Source organism: Rhinolophus hipposideros (assembly GCF_964194185.1).
Source record: "Rhinolophus hipposideros genome assembly, chromosome: 19".
Lineage (NCBI taxonomy): Eukaryota > Metazoa > Chordata > Mammalia > Chiroptera > Rhinolophidae > Rhinolophus > Rhinolophus hipposideros.
The window spans coordinates 430712-450134 of NC_138065.1; the positions used below are offsets into that span (position 1 = coordinate 430712).

Here is a 19423-nt window from a genome sequence, read left to right on the forward strand (position 1 = left end):
AACTATGCACGAAGGAAGGAAGAGATATAAAGACTAAAGTTAATGAGAGTAGTAGGTATGGGAGAATAGGGTTGAGCCTCCAACCATCACTAACTGATTTCCTACCCTTGAGTGTCGATCGCTTCACTGGTATAAACAATAAAGATTTTCCTCATCTGACAAAAAGTTCCGAGGAAGATGAGGAGGCCCTCCACAGCCCTCCTCCCTCCTTCTAGTGGCTTTTTCTGTACCAGAGAGGCGGGAAAACGAAACACTATTCTGTGACATATCAAAAGGATATGAAATTCAAATTTCAGCACCCATGGACTTTACTGGGATACGTCCCTTTATCTTTGGCTGGAGACATGGTGGGCAAAGCCAAAAATATATAACATCTGGCCCTTTGCAGAAAAAAGGTTCCAGATCCCTGAGCTACAGGAAAGCATTTTCTTGTAATGTATTGTTCCCCATGATATTTATGCTACTGTGAACTAAAACGTCGTCATTAACATTACGGGTCCCTGAGTGGAGTCAGGTCATCAGGGAAGTGAAACTTGCGCACGTTCGCGCCCGGATGAGGCTGGGACGTTTGGATTTCCGTGCTAGCCATAGAGGTACATCCCCCTTTGTTTCCAGCCTGTGGCATTTACGTTAAAAGTTCCGGCTTTCTTTGTTCTCCCAGGTAGAAACAGGAACGTGGACACAGACAAAGCCAGCCATCAGACCCCAGGTCCAAGATCAAAATAACCAAGAGGGTGACTTGGTGCTAAGCCCCGGGGTTTGAGGAGTTCTGAATACTCTCTTGCTTGAGGCCTAGATTGGAACAGGGTAATTAGCAAAACCGAGTCTGCAAGGACTGGGGGTCATGGGTCTCCAGCTCTGGGAAAGAAAAGGCTACAAGTGTGGCTGTGAAACAAGGCAAGCAGTGAGAGGAGACGCTTCATCAACCAGTTGCACAGGGGATGTGTTACTGAGACCGAATAACAAGCTAATTTTTAAAATGGTATCCAGATTTGCTTCAATATAGGCAGCAATCGATTATAAACAACCAGACAGAAATTACCTGTGCTGTGAATTACCATTAATTACCAGTTAAAGCGATTAAAGAAACTTCTGTGAGTTAAAGCGTTTCACTGAGGTTTTAGTTTCAGCTGTCGATTTGAGTTGATGTTAACTTCCAGGTCCGTCTGCAGCTCTGTTTTGTCAATAAATAGCCTGTCTAATTTTAGCTGCAACCAGGGGTGGTAGCCATTTTTACTCTTTGTGTTTTTTTCTTATTAAAAAAAGTAATTCTAACATCTGAAATAAGGCAATTCATTTAATTGTTTAATTGTTTGATAACACCAAACTCTCTGGAAGAAACTAACAATTGGCAAATGTAGGTTTTACATCAATCTGGGCAGAATCAGGCTGGTGATGTGGGCGAATGCAGGATTTCAGTCAACTTTGGAATGATAGCAATTACACCAACATTTTATTGAGGGCTTCCTGTGTGCCAGGCAGGCACTTTCTAAGCGTATTTAAGCTCATTGAGAGCACTTTGTGTAAACTCACAGCAAGCCTGTGAAATGGGTGCTATTATCAGCCTCATTTCATAGGTGAAAAAAGTATAAATTTCAGTTTTCAGTCAACAGCTGGGCACCATGCATTAATCCTCTGGCAGCACCAGAGCTGCAGGCTCCTTCCTCTCTATGGGCGACTGGAGATCCTCCTAACCCCGTCTCGTTTATTTTCTGAACGCCTATTCATGTCACCTCCCAGGCTGCCCGCTTCCAACATCCCTCATCCAGGTCCCTAACCTCACCTATTCCACTCCGAAGCGACCGACAAAAGCAACAAAAGTCCAAAAACGTCTGTTTTTGATATATGTGGAGAAAACTATGTAAGAAAAAAATGAAATAGAATAGGAAGAAGTGAGAATAGAAACAATTCGGAGGCAGAGAGAATCAGGAAGTGATTGGATGAAGCAGCCAGATATTCATGTACAACTACATCCTCGCCGAGTATCGAAAATTAATCCCACAGATCAGGTTAACAGATGAAGGGAGCGCGGCCCCGAAGGACCTCGTGGCGCAACGGTAGCGCGTCTGACTCCAGATCAGAAGGTTGCGTGTTCAAATCACGTCGGGGTCACTTCTTTTTAGTGCCTGTGTCGATGATAGAGTGGTAGAAAAACATTCCTTTCCTGCTTTCTCCGATCTTGGATAGCCTCAAAATACCTTAAGTCAGTAAAAGAAAGACAGATACAGGAATACATATTGGATTTGGGGGTGCTTATTTCTGGGCCCGTAGAAACGTTTTTACTCTTATTGCAAACGTTCTAAATTTCACTTTTCACCAACTCATGCGTATTCCCAACCGTCCCGGTCTTCTCTCCACGCTCACTTCTGTGCTGGAAGACCCTCTCCTCATCCACGTCTTTCTCAACCTTCGGAAGCTTCGCAGACCTTTCTCACACTAGTCTAGTTTACCTGCTGCACGCCGGGGTCAACTTTTCCATGCCAGAAAGGTTATATAGTAAGCAGAAAACCTGAACACAGTTGTTTCATTCATTCATTCATTCATTCATTCATTCATTCATTCATGCATGCATGCATTCATTCATTCATTCATTTCAAATTCAGACTATAGGGAATGAAGTATTACACTAGAAAGTTAGTCCTCTGAGCTAGAAGTACCGTGAAGCCCCTAAAACTATGTTGAAATAAGAATGTGCAAGAATGTGCGTTTTTATCTTACCTGGGGCTGGAGACGCAGCCCCCTCCCTCCCACTCCAACATATTATGAACCATGGCGTTACAGCATGGAAGAAAGGGAAGGCACTTTTATTTCATCAGAGTTTATTATGTTGTATAACTTAGACATTTGGGGTATCAGCAGGCATTTTATTACAGATGGAATGTACACGTCCACGTAGTACACAGTAACAGACGTTATACCTAACCATGCCTTTGGCATCGGTGAAGTGTTTCCAAAATAACTTTTTTCCGTTTCTTATTAACCCATTTTTTAGGAGTTAGTTTAGGCCCATGGCCATCAGATTGCAAAAGACAGGTTACTGCTTTTTTGGGGGAAAAAATATCACAGTTAGCTCTGTAATTGGGAAAACAAAGGAAAATTATCAAACCACAGAAAAGCCAAGTTCTAAGAGGAGCGCGGATGCTTTCTGGACCCCTGACACAGAGGTCAAGGGATAAAACCATCCCCTACTAGGCTCTTTTCAGCCCTTTTCCTCCCAAAGAGATCTGCCTCAACGTGGGGTTCCTCCTACAGTACAGTTACCATGGGAATCTTTAGAACAGGGAACAGAGAGAGGACTGTTATTATTATTATTACAAATCTTGTGAAATGTTTGATTCTTTAAGTTACATCTATGAAAAAAGAATATTTAAAAAAACCCTAAAAAAATTTGCTATCTGCCATGTGCATATCTTTTTTAATGAGTTTTCTAAATATTTGGTCCATTTTTTTAAGCATATGAAAAGATGTTCCATATCACATATCATGAGAGAAATGCAAATTAAAACAATGAGTTATCACTGTGCACCTATTAGAGCGTCCAAAATCCAAAACATGACAATACCAAATGTGGCAAAAATGTGGAGCAACAGGAACTCTCACTTGCTGGGGTGTGGGAGTGGGGGTGGGGGAGGGATGCAAAACGGTACAGACACTGGAAAGACAGTTTGGTGGTTTCTTACAAAGATAACATAGTCCTACCACACGATACAGCTGTGCTTCTTGTTATTTGCCCAAAGGAGTTGAAATTTATGTCCACACAAAAATCTGCAAAGGGATATTTACAGCAGCTTTATTCATAATTGCCCAAACTTGGAAGCAACCACATGCCCTTCAGTAGGTGATGGATAAATAAACTGATACATCCAGACAGTGGGATTTTATTCATCATTATAAAGAAATGAGCTACCAAACCATGAAAAGACATGGAGGAAACTTAAATGCACATTAATGAGTGAAAGAAGCCAATCTGAAAGGATACATATTGTAGGCAAAACTATGGAGACAGTAGAATGACCAGTGGTTGCCAGCGGGTAGGGGAAGGAATATAAATAGGCAGAGCACACAGGATTTTTTTTGTGCAGCGAAAATATTCTGCACCATATTATAATGGTGGATACACGTCATTACCCATAGAATGTGCAACACCAAAGGCAAACTTTAATGAAAACTATGGAGTTTGGGTGGTGGTGACATGTCAATATAGGTTCCTCAATTATTATAAATATACCACTCTGGTGGGGGATGTGGATAATGGGGGAGGCTGTACATGTGTACCTTCCTCTCAATTTTGCTGTGAACCTGTAACTGCTCTAAAAATTAAGTAAAGGGAGAGAGAGAGAGAGAGAGAGAGAGAGAGAGAGAGAGAGAGAGAGAGAGAGAGAGAGAGAATTTCCAAGACTGGTCAGTTTTGAAAACGATTTAGCTATGTGAGTTTAAGAAAATTTATGTGTGTAAAAGAAGAGTAGTGAACTATATAGCTGGAACCTATATTACTAACAGTTTTGCCATTTTACGTAAAAAGGTATTATAAAGTAAAATTTAAAAAATAAAAAACTTTGAAAATACAGAAAAGCCTAGGAAAGAGGAGTGGTGGAGCCTCAAAGAGCATAACCAAAACAACGAGCCAGCCAGGAGTCGAACCTGGAATCTTCTGATCCGTAGTCAGACGCGTTATCCATTGCGCCACTGGCCCACCCACATCTTATGTGGGACTGTCACTTACAGACAAAGTAGTGGGGTTACTATGTTGCTCTAAATACGAACACGCGAATTCCTTTATTCTGGACACCAAGATTTCGAACCCCAAAACCTCAAACTTGAAACAGAAGTTCTGTTGGTTCCCTTGCCTCTTACTCATCCAATATGATGTTACTCATCCAATATGATGTTACGTGGGCAGAAAGTGGCCTAATACATAAAAGCCACCCGCCGTAGTCGGCAGGATTCGAACCTGCGCGGGGAGACCCCAATGGATTTCTAGTCCATCGCCTTAACCACTCGGCCACGACTACCTTGAAGGTTACACTTCCATGTCCTTCATGTTACCATGTTACCATTGGTCCTACGCAGCTTCAGGACCAGTACTAGGAGAGGACAAGACAAAGGACACCCCATCCCTTCCTGAAACTGGAAGGGAATCAACCAACTTCAATTCTAGCACGTGGTAAACTGAGAATGCCTCTGGGTCTTTTCTAGAAAACAAATCAGCGATATGTTGCAATAACTAAAAATTCCCATATTTTTGCTGGAGTAGCAAATTTATCCTCAATAAATAATGTGCCAAAGATGTTCCTTACAGATCCCCTATGTCTTCAGACACCCAATCCAGTGCCTGGAATATGTAGTAAGGGCTCCACAAATGTCAAGTGCTATTGTCACCATTATTTTAAATTCAGAAAGTGTTCCACAGGGGAGCCTGTTTCCTGTCTCTTCATAAAGCTCTTAATAGTTTAAAGCAAAAGATAGAATATTTTTGAATGAAATAGGAAAGTAGGAAACATTTCTGAGAACCCAATTCACTTCACTGCATGGGGCCTTTTCTTACAAGGAGAAAGAGAACTGTGTCTGATACTCTGTGGATAATCGCTTTAAAATATTTGCAAAGACCACCTTCCCAGCAAGAACAGAACCCCAGGATCTCCACATTCCTGAAACCACACAACCCACTGTCACAATCTCGTCAGTCTGTGTATACCTGTGGGTGTATTAGTGTGCAGGGAAGGGATTCTGTACTGTATCAGTAGTTTCAGGCTTTGAACAGGACAGGGCATGGCTGATAAAACACTGCTTACGTGACAATGGACTGAAAATCCTCTCCAGGTCAGACCTCTCTTCTGGGTTCCAGAATATACAATGGTCCTAGTTATTTCTGTTTGCATGTCCACGGGCATCTCAGAAGCAATACATTCCCAAATGGATGCTGCATCTTGTCCACCTAACTTGAACTTCCCCCAACAACCCAAATTTTTGACAGGAGCACCCAGATCCCCAAACTAAAAAGCGTAGACCCTCTAACCTCTTCCTGTCTGACTCTCACAGCCTAGAGGTTACCAGGCCTTCAGTTCAACCTCCTGGTTATTTCTCAAGTCTGGCTCTTCCTCCCAAGTCTCAGGCCCATTTTCTTAGATCAGGTTTTCACAGTTTCTCATAGACGTTATTGCAACAACTTCTTAGAAGTCTTTTGGCCCCCAGCCCCTCCTCCCTGAACTGATTCATTCATTTCTTTATTCTTTCAAACGTCTTATTCTGAGCACCATCATATGGCAGGCAATTTGTAAGTGCAGCTCATTCAGTGGCCACTCCATTGAGTGATTTTTGGAGTAAACAATAACTGAAGTGGACATTTACAGTTGAGTGTGACAAGTGGGAGGGCCAGAGTGCTGTGTTAGCCTATAGGAGGGGCCCTAGATCCCTGTCACCAACATCTTAGGTGGTCACCTGGAGAATCACTCATTGGACTCCAAGCTTCGTGAAGGAAGGTTCCAATCCTGCCTTCATTAGCTCTGACTGGGGACGTGGGTACTCCATAAATACCTGTGAAATTAACCATATTTAAACTCAGATCTGAAGGATGTACGGGAGTGAGCCCAAATGGAGAGGAGGGTAGGGTTCTAGACCTCAACCTCAGATCAGAGACTGAGAGAAACTGCAGAAAGTTCTGTCTTGCTGGAGCATGGCTTTTCGGAGGGGGACTGGGGGGACAGGGGGCAGCAACGGCAGATAACACCGGAGACGCAGTTTAGGGCCGATTATGCAGGTGGGGCCACGCAGCGCTAACTGCTGTGTTCATCTGAGAATGTGAATCTGATTGTGTCCCTCCCTTCCCTTCTTCACAGTTACTCTGTGCAGACTGGGAAGGTCACCCACGGCGTAGGAGGACTTCATCACGGGCATCTCTCTACCCTCTCAGCTCCCTTTCCCGCCACTCTCTCAGGGAGCCTGGGGCTCCTGAGGCAAGGAGTCGCTGAGGCTCTTGGCCTGAGTCTGTTGTTTCTCTGGGGGTTGCACATGGTGAGTTTCTAATACTACCATTTCCCTACATTTGTTGGAGGGAACTTTTGTCACACTTGCTGACCTTTGCCTGCCGTTCTCCGCCCGTCTTTCCCGGGGTTCCCCCTGACAGCCGCACAGGACCCCATTGTAACCCTTGGAGGATGGGAGCTAAGTAGAGAGAGGCCCTGGGCGAGGCGCTTGCACCGCCGCGGGGCGGGCGGGACGGACCTGGGGGACGTCCGCAGCCCGTAACGCGGGAGAGCCCAGCTGTGCGTCCGCTGCTCAGTCTCCCGCGCGCGTGGGGCGCGCCGCGACTCCCAGGCCCCGCCCCCGGGCCGGCGCCTCGCTGTGCGGGTGGCGCGGAGACCCGGGGCCAGCCGCCGGCCTGCGGTGCTAAGACGCGCTGCGGAGCCGCGGGCTCGCTTTGGAGCAGAACCGGCTGTGCGGTGCTGGTGCGGAGAAACGGAGATAAACAGGTGCTGGCAGGGGCAAAAAGAAACAAAACACAGGAACGGGCGTGTAGGGGAAACACACGGAGGACAAACCGTTCTGTCAAGCAGAAAAAGGAACCTTCTGAGTTCTGGCTTGAAGTGCACTAAGGGAATGACTACCACGGCACGGTCCCCGGAAAAAGAGACCAGGCCAACCACGAAGGGATTCGAACCCTCAATCTTCTGATCCGAAGTCAGACGCCTTATCCATTAGGCCACGTGGTCCCACCGCGAAGGCACCGGTGTTTGTGGGCAATTTGTTGAAACGAGATGCCCTGGGAGCTGTACTTGATAATACAGTGAAATTGTTGCTGTAAGCCAACGTATGCCAACGCCCCCAAAATCTTACAGTCTGACTGGGGAAACAAGGTGAACCTAGCGGTAAAAAATACGTCAAATTACAACGGATATAACGACCCGGAGAGGGACGTGGTGCTCAAACGACTGATAACAGAGCGCTTTATCTTTTGATGGGAATCAGGGAGAAAAGCCACAGCGAGGAAGGGACGCTCGCGCTGAGGGCTGACAGACGGAGGCGAAGACATAGCCAGGCTGCTTTATATACCCAGGGAACCTACTGCTGCGCGCACGGTTCTCAGGTCAAGCTTGGGGGTCAGATACAAGAATTTACTTCTGTACCCTCCAGAAATGCCACTCAACACAACTCAGACACATACATTCAAATAGCACAAAAAGTTCGGGAGAGGAGATACCCCAAGTTTTGTGATCTAGAGTGATGGTTGACTCGTCAGACCTGAGAAAGCTGCCCCTTAAACAAGCGGTGTGGGAAGAGCAAAGAGGCCGTGAGATTACACCACAGACCTCGTCGTCGGCGCCCATGCCAGGCTCAGGAACTGTGAGCAGGAGCTGCACCTGCAAACTGCCTGTTAGAGGCTGAATTCTGTCATCCCCACCCCCAGCCTCACCCCCAGGACTCAGAATGTGGCTGTACTTGGAGACAGGGCTTTCAAAGAGGTAAGTGAAGTGAAATGAGGTCATATGGGTGGGCCCTGGTCCAAGACGAGTGGTGTCCTAATAAAAAGAGATTAGGACACGAACACACAAAGACCCTGTGGAGGAACAAGGAGAAGACAGCCATCCACACACCTGTTAAGAGGGTTGATCTCGGACTTCTAGCCTCCAGAAATGCGAGAAAAGAAGTGTTTCCTGAGTCACCCAGTCTGTGGTTCTGTTGTTATGGCAGCCCTAGCAAACTGACACATTGCCCCTCCCCATCTTGGAAGAAGACGGGAAGTTTACCTACTTTTCTGAGAGAGCAAAGTATCAAACCTCTAACCTGGAGCAGACATTCTCAAACGTTTCTCCTGGAGGGCTTGCAAAAGGATAACTTCCACTTGGTTTTCAGAGCTTCTTAGCTCAAAAAGGCTTATTTTGGGGGGGGGGGTGGCAAATTCTGCTCCCCTTTATCTGCTACCCTTCAAGAGTTACCAGTTTTCCTGGGTACCTCCCATGTGTACCTGCCGCGCACATGTTAATACGTAATACACGTCTACTTATCTCTTGCTAATCTGTCTTTTGTCACAGGGGTCTCAACCAAGGATTTAGAATGGGAAAGGGAAAATTATTTTTTCCTTCCCTACAATTTCTCTCCCAGAAAAGATGAGAGTTGCTCGGGGGATGAGATTGATGACAACTGAGTCCTTTCGGAAGGCTCTGCTTTTAGGGAAATAGGGGATTTCAGGAACTCAAATGCCTTCCGTTCAAAATAATTTATTTTTTGTAGCAGTGGCTTATTTGGGACCCTTTCTGTATGATAAGTGCATTGATCAAAATGAAAGAGCTTTAAGAAAATCCTGAGGAAATAACATGAATTCTCATTGTTTAGCTTAGTGACATAAGTATAGTTATATAAAGAGAATTAAGAGAGTACTGAGCGTGAGGCATTGGTGGTTCAGTGGTAGAATTCTCGCCTGCCACGCGGGAGGCCCGGGTTCGATTCCCGGCCAATGCAACACTCCTGCTTTTTTTCACCCCCAATTCCGGGGAAAAATATTCTCAGTGAAATGTCATAAAGAATACTTTAAAGTAACTCTCCTTCTGGTATCGGCGTGTGGCTGAGAAAGGCCAACATTAGCCTTCCTTTTGCAATTTCACCTTTATAAATTATGCCAATTAGCATGCGTTTGGTTTTCCAAAAGCCTGAAACGTCATTCTGTTCAAGCTCCAGCAAACTTCGATGTTTCGGAGGTGACTTCTAAGTCTCTAGGATTTGGAGGTGGAGCGTAGCCACCTGCAGACATCAGGGTACTGTTCCTATTCCCTATTCTTAGAAACAATTAGAAATCACTTATTGTTAAGAAAGTGCCAGAATATGAAGCTGGAATATGACTCGAAAGACGTGTATCTAACCGCCGAGCAGAGTGGCGCAGCGGAAGCGTGCTGGGCCCATAACCCAGAGGTCGATGGATCGAAACCATCCTCTGCTAGGTGCGACCTCGTTTTTGGTTTGAGCTCAGATTTTAGGAAAGGGGATAGAATACAAGTTATCACACCATCAGAGAGGGCCTGCCGACCAGTTCTGGAGGTGTGAGAATCCCCGAGGAAACTTGTTACAAATACCCTCCGTAAACGCTACTTGTCACACCAGGCAAGTCTTGTGACAGCCTCTCAGATTTGGGGAGCAGCAAAACTGCTAGGGATCGGAAGGTGGATCGTGTCCGTCCGTGTTGCAATTTGCAGTACGTTCCCTAAACAACATCTTGGTCCTGCGAAGCTTCATCGTTTTACCACGATGACAGGCACTCCCGAACACTCATGGAACCGAAAAACCAGTTTGTGACAGGACAAATCTTCTTCCTCATGAGAATTTCTCCAGAACCCTTCCTAGTCGTGTAGTCGTGGCCGAGTGGTTAAGGCGATGGACTTGAAATCCATTGGGGTCTCCCCGCGCAGGTTCGAATCCTGCCGACTACGCGGTCTTGTTTTCCTGCCAGTACACTACAGGGCCAACTGGAAATCCAGGCGCACACACTTCCAGAAACGACGCGGAACACACTCTTTTCTTTTTATATTTCTGCACAAAATGGGAAGCAGGTAGTTCTAGTCCTCTAGGGTAACAGGAATTCTGAGACCACTGTAAAGTTGCTGGGGCTTTAATTCCTTTTGAACTATCTCCCTGTCCGAAATCCAGCTCAGGTCTGACTTCCGAAACCTCCCATCTCTAACTCCTTCCGCCTGATGCTCTTCCCAAAACGTGGGCACATCCAGGACACCACCATTTCAATTCCGGGCGTGACAGATGACTTGGAATCAATATCTCAAACAGAAGTTTCCAATCTTTCCTCCTCCTCCTCCTCATTCCACTTCTAAGGCCAGATTGTAGACATGAAGTACCACAAAGAGAATTTGCAAAACTGCTCTCAGATAGATGTTGGCTAAATCTTATTTTTTAAAAACTGTTTTGCTCGCTAAAACTCTTTCTAGTACATACAAACACTGTATATGCAACTCAAGTAAGAGTACATATAGCGAAAATTATCTTTTATTGTACTTGCAATCGATCCATTAGGAAATGCGGAGAAGCCAAAAGAAGGAAGTAAAAACACTGAAGAAAGGTAAAAGTTTTTCTTCACCCCCGAAATTAGCAGGAAATTCCCATTTTATACCGAATTATTTTTTTCTTGCGTTTTCTATGTTCACACATATCATAAGACATTACGCATGCACACGTTCCTCTGTAAACCCACAGGTAGAAAACCTTCACGGCCAAGTTAGGAATTCAGGAAATAAAGTTTCGATTTGGCAAGGAGCGCCGGAACTCAACCCTCCATGGGCCTGAGAACAATTTCAAGCAAACGTGAGGTTTGTTAGGCTTCTCGCCCAGCGGAGCCATTGTGTTTCTTCCCCGGATTCAGCGAACGCGCGTTCACCTGGCGCGTCCAGGACAGAAATACCTACAATGAAACACACACGACCCGCTTGTGAACGCGTCTGCGAAAGCGTGTCAAAGGGAGTCATTTCGCGGCCCCCATGGTGTAACGGTTAGCACTCTGGACTTTGAATCCAGCGATCCCAGTTCAAGTCTCGGTGGGACCTAGCGCTCTTACACGGTCTTCCTTTTCCTTTAAATCACCGTCCTCTCTGGAGGAGTCTGGGGACACCTGCGTACTTGCACACCTGAACACCCATCTCATCCCACTGTCCCGCATAACAGCATCCCCACACCTCCTTCTGGAATCCTTATCTGCCCTCTCCTGTCCCTCCGCCTCCATTGGACCAGAGGGAAATTAGATTTGCGCCAGGTTGTGTACGTATTCACCTTTCACATCCCGGACCTGAATTCTGTGTTCCGGTTCCATCAATTTCTAACACAAACTGGGGCCTGAGAAGTCCTTAGTGCGTGCGAGTCTGGATGGTCGTGTTTATCTTGGAGCCTTTACTGTCTGATACGGCGGATTTTTAAATTACTTAATGTTTTAAAATAAAACTACAATTCACAAAATATTAGAGTGAGAAGTGTGAGAGTGAGTATTCTTAGATGTCGCATGCTACCCGCGGGTGGCCCCATGGTGTAATGGTTAGCACTCTGGACTTTGAATCCAGCGATCCGAGTTCAAATCTCGGTGGGACCTGTCTTTGTTTTGGTGACCTCTTCACGAGAGCTTACCTTCAATCGCCATTGTGTTCTACCTAGTCTGTGCGTATGACCTTTTCCACTCTCGCTTTCTTTTCCCTAGGAGCAGCGTGTAATTCTTTACTGCTTTCTGGGACTCCTGAAAAGTATCCTATGTAAGTCACCTTTGTGTCCTTGTAGAATATTCACGCTTTTGACATCTACTCTAGTCTGGGTTCCCCAAATTAGTCAGATCATCTTAAGCAATTTGAGTGTTCAGGGTCTTAACACTTCATGTGTCACAGTTCCTCCCACAAAACTTTTGTCTGACGCCCCTTCAAAATGCTTGGGCCTGAGGCAAGAATATATATATAAGAACTGCAGTAGAAACCTCCCCATGGAAGGGCCCGAGGTTAGCACTCTGTATTCGGAATCCATTAATTAGAGTCCAAGTTCCTCTGGGACCTCAGCAACATCTTGGTGATTTCCTCTCTGGGGTTCTCCTCAATCATTAGCTCACCTTAGTGGTGTACACGTCTGGCTGCAAGTGCTGCCAGTTTCTTCCAAAATCAGCAACCAATTCGACATCAAGCCACTGGCCACGAGAAAACTGTTTTGAATTTGAGCTCTGCTTCCCCCTTATATTTGATGTCCTCTTTTGCCCAGAGTTTCTCAGATCTCGGTGAATAAGATTCCTGGCCCCCATGATTAAGAGTTTATGTTTTACTGTCCCCAACTCAGACCCTTCCTTTCCTGCAGCCACTCAAAGTGTTCCATCAGCTTCCAAACACTAACAGTGCCCTGCAGAACCTCCTACCGCACAGCGGTGCAGCTGTCGTGTACATCGTAGACTTAGAGCCTCCTGTCCACCCATTAGAGGCTCTGTGCAAACTCCTGAAGCTAATGTGTTGCCCGCATTCTTTTGAAGATAAACCCATTTATTAGGAGCGTACCCTTTCAGTGGAGGCCCAACTTCAAGGGCCTCATGATGTGATGGCAAGGCTCTGGACTTCACATCTCAAAGGACTTGTTTCAGCTTTGGTGACCTTGCCTTTGAGTTTCCCCAAACCTAGGGTACACGCTGGTCTGTACAGTTGGTCCCCTAGACTTGCACTTCTTCCCCCGTCAACATTCAGTGCCGTGCTCTTTTCTCTGGCTGCTGAACTTTGCCAGCCCACGGGAGTCTTCTGTTGAACATAAACAATCTCACAGACACAGAAGCATCAGACATGGTCATTCTCTGATCGTGATGAAAAGAGACAGAAACAAACACCAACCAGCCAAGCAACAACAACACATTTCATACGCTTGTCTAAGAACAGAAGATGAAAGGTCACTGCAAATCACAAAAATACCAAACGTCTTCTATCACCTAATACGAGGGATCACTAGTTTTACAGATTTAGCTTCAGTAGATTCTTTCCTTCTTCTAGATAAAATTTTTATTAAGGTACTGAATCACAGAATTATACCTTCCCTTCCGGACAGCCTTCAACCCAGAACAAAGCCCAGTTTTCTTTAGCCCTCCCCAAAATCACAGAACATAAGACAGATGTTACAATAAAGACTTTTTTTTTAAGTGGAGATATAATTGACATATAACATCGAGGAAGTTTCAGGTGTACGCATATTGATTTCATACATTTATATACTGCAATATAATGATCACAGTAGCATTAGCTAATGCCTCCATTGTGTCACACAATTATTATTTCTTTTTTGTGATGAGAACATTTAAGATATAGTCTCTTAGCAACTTTAAAGTGTATAACACAGTATTGTTGATTATTATCAGTATGTGGTGTTCCAGATGGTATTCATCTTCTAACAGCAAGTTTTGTACCCATTGACCCACATCTCCCCAACTCCTCATTCCCCAGTCCCTGGTAGCCACCATTCTACTCTCTGTTTCTGAGAGTTCGGCTTTTTTAGATTTCACATTTCTCTTTGGAAGTGTATTTTGTCATTTTTATTCAGGTCCACATCCTTGTCCTGTCCCCTTCCTCCCCATTCTAATCTTTTTATCTTTCTTCCTTTATCAACGCAAGAGGACCATTCATACAAGCAGAGACATCCTTCTCATTAATAAAAACATGCAATAAAATAATAAAAATTACAAAACAGAATTTTGCTGTGTAAATAAAATATATTTGAAAAAAAAAAAAAGCCCTGCGGGTGACGAGGTGGCCGAGTGGTTAAGGCGATGGACTGCTAATCCATTGTGCTCTGCACGCGTGGGTTCGAATCCCACCCTCGTCGGGTATACCCATGCCTCACCCAGAACGTCGTGTTTTAGCGCGAACGAGCGTCTGTTTTAGAGTTCCGTGAACCAGACCGGAAGTTAGGGGCCAAACTACTCTCATTACCGAATCCTGAGGGGACTAGGAGAACCTATGCAAATGCAGAGGTGCCCACCGCCCCGTCCCCCCAAGATTCTCCCGGCCCCCCGGCTCACTCCTGCCTCCTTCCCGCTGTGTTGCTACACGCAACGAGGGGGGGGTTTTCTCGAATCTACTGTATGTGTCTGTCCAGTGGTCCGTGTGGTTGCAGGCACCACAGGTGATGCTAATGCACCTGTTGGGTTGAGGACCACAGGACATACTCTTCTCTTTGCTCTTTGTCCTACTTGCTCCCCTGTCTTCGCGGTTTTGGTCGTATATTCCTCACCTTTCAAATCCCAGGCACGTTTCCAGGTCCAAGGTTCTCTTTCGGGATCCCTTGTCACTCTCTACCCTCCCTCCCTCCCTCCCAAGCTCAGGTCTGACTCTAGCTCTGTCTCCTCCCAGGAGCAGGCACTGTCCACACCCTGTGCATTTGCTTATGGCATTCCTTCTGCCAGGACGGTGTCTGCTCCCTGCCGGCAAAATCCTTTTGCAAGACCCAGATCAAATGTCCCGTTCCCCTGAACCTGCCAATGAGAGCATTAATCTCCTCTTCGAATATTAGTTGAATTAATGTAAATCGAAGATCTTTTCCAAGCGCTCCAGCCTTTTTATTTCTCCCTTTTTTGATCTTCTGCCACGTGCATCTTAATTTTAGCACCCATAAAAATCTCACCTGCCACCGTTTTTCACCTTTTAGTAAACTATAGCAAGGGGCTGGGTAAACCGTGTAGAGCAACAAAATTTGAAGGGACGGTAGACATTGTCTTTCTGAAACTTCCCTTCTATCACCTGTCTCTATTTTACAGAAGAGGAAACTGAGGCAGAGACCCGACAAACCCAACCTTTCCTTATTAAGGTTCATGAGAACCAAGTTCTTTTAAATCAAGTGGATGAGGTGATGAGGTCCTTCCAACATGTTCAATTTCGGCAAATGGGGTTGTAACTTTTGATACCTGGAGAATTCTACACTTGTCATAAGCCAGCACATCTCCCAATGCCTCATGAGGATGGAGGCCTAAGAAGCCCAAATTTTGAAGCAATGTCTGTTTTTGAATTTTCTCTAACAATATAAGGTTTATGTGGTATATATGGTTCAAAGATGGCTCACACACGTTAATCCATTTAATCTTGGAAATAAGAACTGGGGAGGCGGTGATCCAGATTGGAAGCCAAAGTGGAGTCCAGGAACTGGGTGATATGCTTTGTATATTTTTCATTTTCTCCAATAAAGAATCAGAGATAATTCATGTTATGGAGGCCTGGGCAGTCTTACCCCTCCCACCACTCCCTTGCCCCTTTACCTTCTCTGAGTGAAGGTCTAGGGGTAGCACCCTTTTATATCCTTGTGTCTCCAACTTTGCACACTGTACAGTCAACAGATATTTGTAAAAATAAACATTTAAAGGCATGTTGTGTGTCATGTGGGACATCCGGCGGGGTCTCTGGTTTCGCTTCCCACATAAGAACGCAGGACACAGTAAGGTCAAACAGGAACACCCATGGAGCCATAAGTAGGGGAGTCATATCACTATATTCTCGCTGGTGGCATCCGCCTCTCTGCAATCCACTCTTGCTAGCCCCCATCTTCTGCTAGCGTAGCCACAGCAGTTATATTAGTGGCCAATGGCTTACGGGTTACAACTGACGGCCAACTAGCCACAACTGATGGCCATCCAATCACAGTTGATGGCCATTTACTACCTGAGCCAGCACCTTTCTATGTGAGGCCGAGAGCCTGGAAACTGCTCTCTGGGGCTTTGTCACAAAGTGTGTGTGTGTGTGTGTGTATGTGGTGTTGATGGCAGGGCGAGGGATTGAAACTTCACCCAGGCAGAATATTTGTCACTCATCCAGGGTGAGTGACTCCTGTGATTACACATCAAAGGATGATTTTAAATGTGCCAATCTCCCCAATGTAGAGAAGTAGATCGTGGGATAATTTCACCTCTGTCCCTCACGTCTTTCAAATTAAAAGGTTCTGTTTTTTTCCTTAATTAAAAAGGAGAGAAGAAAAGAAGAATACATGAAGTAGAAGTGCGTTAAGCCTATTGGTTCTCTCTGTACAATTTAGCCTTTACAGATGACTGGAGGAAATCAGAGTCAGATGGGAGATCTAAGAAAGAGGCCAGGGAAAGGAAGAGGTAATCCTTCCTTTGTTTTAATTTTCATTGCTTTCACCTACAAAACCACTCATGGCCTCCACATTTGAACCAGCATTCAGATCTGAAATTAAGCACCATCTGTTTCACATGAAGTCAACAGTTGACAATTACTTTTTCTTCATCCTACATTATTATTAAATTCAGTTGTCTAGGCACAGAGATTGTGTTTTGAGACATTTTATGCAGCTATCTATCTTCTCTGTTGCTGTTTGCATACACACTATGTAAACACTTGCGCTGTTGTAATGATTTTAGTATTTCAGTTCTGTCATCTAGGATTGCACGCAAGCTGTTTTCATCCTTTTGATGGCAACACAGCCAAAGGAAGAAAGGAAGATGAAGAAAGGAAGGGAAGAGTGGACACCAGCGGCAGCCAGGACTTGGAAGGACACACGGACTCAGACTGGAAGCGAGATGCCAAGAAGAGTGTGGCCCCCAGCGAGGCAGCCGGACGGAGAAGCCGCGGGTCTACCCGTGTGTGGGACTCAGCAGCTGCAGAGAACTCAGTTGTCAGGTCTGAATTCCCTTTTCCCAGTGGCTCAGAACAAGCCGAGTCTGTGAATATGAAACTCAGGCGCTCAAGATCCAGATTTGGGGAGATCTCGAGCCCCCAAGTTATCCGACAGTTTTATTTCAGTTGACTTTCAGCTTCCCTCCAGCCCTGACACTTCGTTCTCCCAGGGTTTTTGAGAATGACATCTTTGAAGTAGAGCGGGAAGAAAGAAAAATAATTGGGAATACACAGGTGCCAGGTGATTTCCGACCCCTACATAAGATAGGGCAGTTTTTATTGAAATACGCAGCAGCTAGAGTAAAATTAACCACGAAGGGATTCGAACCCTCAATCTTCTGATCCGAAGTCAGACGCCTTATCCGTTAGGCCACGTGGTCCTCGAGGTACCCTCCTTGCTGCAATACATAGAAAGTACAGTAGGCTATCAGTCCGGTCCTGAGTACAAGCTACGTAATAACAAGTCACCTAATGGCACAAAGGCGAGGGCGCCCGCGCTTTTCATCATTGGAAAGATGGAAACTCTAGATTAAGTGGGTCATTTGGGGACACGGAGTCAGGCCTGAGGAAGGGTAGGGAGCGACAGTAGTTCCGGTCTTGCAGCATACGGGGACTCCATGGACGGAAAAGTAATTTACGACTCCGGAGCAGAGAAACTGGAGTTTACGGCGCCTAAAATATGCCGCAGTATTGTATATTATCTGCATCGAGGGAATTTTTTAATACGCTAACTCAGAGTTTCATCCCTTTAATAGTCACCCATTTTCACAATTTTCAGACTCGAGGTACTTAGTACCTCTGCCTGCACAACTGTCGTGGAAACCGCGCCCGAAGCCTGTCTTACTAGCAGGCAACACCTGTACGCTAGTCCTCGCCATCCTGCAAGGTACCTGCAATTTCCCCCTTCCCATGCTCTTCTGGTGCCTTCTCTGATTGTTACAATGTCACATCAGAGCACTTTCACACTGTGTCTCTATCCGTTTGAAGAAGCGAATGCTTTTCTGAGCGTTTAGAGAGGTCCAGGGCCATTACTATTATTTAAGGCTTCCACATGTTAAGAGATTAAAGACAAAAACAAAACACTACAGCAGGATTACAGAAATTTTGACTGCTAATAGCTTTTACACTTATAGATGAATCCACACAAAAAAGTATTTCCATAAAATCATTCTATGGACAGATAATTATAGAATTTATAATGTTCTGTAGAGTGCTTGTCCCAATAATGCGATCTAGATTTGAAGTGGTATTTTGGATGGCCTCTTTCATCCTTGTCAGTGCATCTCTGTGAATTCATGTACCTCGTTTGAAGATAACGTCAGCAACGTACACATAAGGCATTTCCTTAATTTTCCTAATTCCCAGCCTCTGGGAGCATTGGTTCTCCTGGTACATTTATTTTGGCTTTTCTTGTTTTGTTTTCTAAGTGTGAAATCAAGGTACCAAACTTTCAGTAGCAGGGGAAAACAAAACAAAACAAAAAAACAAAACACCAACCCTAGCAGAGGATGGTTTCGATCCATCGACCTCTGGGTTATGGGCCCAGCACGCTTCCGCTGCGCCACTCTGCTTTATGGTGTTAGGCGCCTCCTAAGAATTCCCTTAAGTATGTTCAGTAGCGATTTGCAGCATCTTTTAAAAATAGCTCGCGAGAGCTCGCCTACATATTGTTTATTTATTTGAATATCTTCATTACCACAACTTGCCAATTCTCTTTGGAATTCTCTTTGGAATAATTCTCTTTGGAATAATGTAAATCAAAGATTCAAAACTATGAGTAGAGAAGTAAACATTAACACACACTTAAGACACTGGGCGCAGGGGTGAGTGGCTAGATAGTGAAATGAATTACAGGAAAGAAAAGACACCAGGAGGGGACCCGGGCTTCCGTGGCGTGAGAATTCTGGGGACTCGCCTTCGGGAAGAACACCGTTCTGGTCGGGTTTCCCTGAGTGGGTGTGGGGAGGGTGGGTCCCACAGTTTTTAGACTGGGGCGTGTGGGGAGGTCAGTTGGAAGGGCTTTGCCACAGAAGTGCCGGGGGCGCGGAAAATGTGGGGCCGAGGGACCCGCGTTTACACGAAGGTGAAGCCGAAGCTCCCGTGCGACCGTCTCCAAGCAGAAGATAATCAGTGAGATATGTGTGAACGTGAAAGAGGCTGTGGAATAATTCAGTGACCGACAGGGACCTCCCGGGGACCACAAACCCCTAACGGGCAGGTCATAGTGGGTCGTCAGGCCCCAGGCCCATGACTTTTTAGTCAAAGGTTATCTGGGCCTTAAGCAGCCCCGTCCACTGTCCTTGTACATC

General features: G+C 45.5%; 1 protein-coding gene across 1 annotated transcript in view; it reads right to left on the reverse strand.

Annotated features, from left to right (window-relative positions):
- The window catches only part of LOC308510680 (histone H1.3-like), a gene marked incomplete at both ends in the record, with an annotated part of 269863 nt that overhangs the window by 206559 nt on the left and 43881 nt on the right, over positions 1 to 19423 (reverse strand). The gene's annotated exons all lie outside the window — the stretch shown is intronic.